At 49.8% G+C, this 2072-nt stretch overlaps 1 protein-coding gene across 2 annotated transcripts in view; it reads left to right on the forward strand.

Annotated features, from left to right (window-relative positions):
* CTBP2 (C-terminal binding protein 2) overlaps positions 1–2072 on the forward strand; it is a 58985-nt gene that overhangs the window by 37438 nt on the left and 19475 nt on the right. The gene's annotated exons all lie outside the window — the stretch shown is intronic.

Here is a 2072-nt window from a genome sequence, read left to right on the forward strand (position 1 = left end):
CAGTGCTACAGGGAAGTGAGGGTGTTTATCTTAGGGAAATGAGTGGGATTTGCAGGCATTCATCACCTCCCAGGACTTTCCAGGGTTATTCCCTCACTCGTGTACTTCCCTTTTGCCATCCTTTCTGCACTAAGAGGAATTGGTCTCAAATTCATTCCTCCAAGAGTGATAGGAGAGCACAGAGGAGCACCAGGTACGGACTGGGATGGGGAAAAGTGAAGTGAGAAACTAGGACAGCAAAAGCAGGAGCGTTTTTTTGGGGCTGGAGAAAAGCTGAAAACCATGGCAGTACTTGATCTTCCTCTCTGTGCTGAGGTTTCCTTCATTTATTCTTCGCTGTGGAAGTGGGGTGGGGATGTGAGAGAGGAGAAAGTTACCCAAGGTCCCGTGGCCTCAGCAGAAATGTTCCCGTTTGTAGGCTGAGCAGTGGCTGTTCCGGTCTCCAGAAGGGATGACCTTGCAACGGGGTCGCTGAACAGACGGTTCCAGCTGGGCCTGTGAGCTTGGCAAGGGCCCAGGAGCTATTTTAATAGGTCTTAGAAGGGACGAGGCCTTGGCAGGACCTGTGGGTTTGGAGTGAGCTCACCGTTTTCCCTCCCGTAGCGAGCGAGCGAGTATCGTGCAAGCTGTGGAAGAGCCCCCGGGAACACACATGGTGTGGCTCACAGGGCTCAGGGACACCCCAGGGACAGCCCACGTGCTGCTCTGTCTGCCAGAGCACGTCACTCACTGCTCCTGGCTGGAAGCTGCTGTGCCTTTTTATCACTTTGAATGAAGGCGCTGGAGATGTCCGGGTGGATTTGAAGGATTGGAGCCATCCCTTGCCCCGGGCCGGGGCTTCGGCTGCTCCCTGGCCCATCTGCAGTGTGTGCAGGAGGAGCTGAGGCAGCTGCCAGCCCTTCTTGGCACTCTGTGCTTGGCCAAAGGTTGCTTTGGGGAGGCTCCTGCAGTCAAGCTGGGCTCTCACTGGAGGCTCCCACACTGCCCTCATGGAAAGAGCGTGAGCTAAAGCCTGGGCTGGATCCTCAGTGGGTTGTTGTCCCTTCTGGCTGTAAAAGAGAGACTTCAAATGACAACAGCTACAGGTGGACACGGAAATGAGGTTTTTTTCTTCCAAAAGGCTGCCTAGGTCCTATCTCTCCAGAGGCAACATCTCTTCCGACTCTGTCTCGAGCCTCCTGTGGGGTCTAAACCTCCAGCAGATCTCAGGAATTCCAGGAGCAAAGCAGAGCAGCACATAGGAAGCCCCGTGTATATATTGCTTAAAAGATTGAGAGCACTTTCGGTCCAGCTTAATGGGTTAGGACTAATGTCAGTGGTTAACAGAATAATTTTATTCCTGCAAGTATCTCCCAATGTGGCATTTTCTTTGTTTTCCTACTCAGAATCTCTCATTATCAATGTGCAAACACAAGTTCCAAAGGTGCTGGTGACACATGGACAGCTGGTGTGATTGAATCCTTCTCACTTCCCAAAACTGTATCCAAGTGCTTATTTTGATAAGTTTACCTTTTCTTTTTTCAACTCGAGGGAAATTCCCAGTCTAAACCATAGGGCTGTCAGTGGTCTGTCTGTGTGATATGGCCAAATTTGCCCCCCACAATGCTGGTACATTGTGAACAGCCCTGCTTCTGGTCTGGTGGGGGTCTCAGGCAGCAGAATTCCAGGCTGTCTCTATGCCAGCGCTGTCACTGCTGGTTGACAGGCTCGTCTTTAGCCTTGATTTCTCTGTGTCATATTCCAAAACATCTTTACAGCCTCTGAATCCCTCAGGGCAATTTGAAGTCCGAGCAGCCTTCTACCCAGATGGCCAATCTCAGCAGCTCTCCCCTGGCAGCAGCATCCTTCTCCTTGGGTTTATTTATTTTATCTTTTTTTTTTAAAAAAAAGAACAAAACAAAACAACCAAAATCCAAAACAATGAAAGCTGTCCATTCCTGGAGCAGCTGAATTGTTTTGTTTTGTTTTTTTTTTTTTTTACTGCTGTACTTTGTTTCCATTTGGATAGAAGGGAAAAGATAACTGGATAAAGAGGATAGGGAGGGACCTTTAGGAGAGCTGGCGTGGGATGT

Source organism: Empidonax traillii, unplaced genomic scaffold (genome assembly GCF_003031625.1).
Source record: "Empidonax traillii isolate 1590-97213 ecotype Southwest subspecies unplaced genomic scaffold, ASM303162v1 scaffold582:size401454, whole genome shotgun sequence".
NCBI classification, from domain to species: domain Eukaryota; kingdom Metazoa; phylum Chordata; class Aves; order Passeriformes; family Tyrannidae; genus Empidonax; species Empidonax traillii.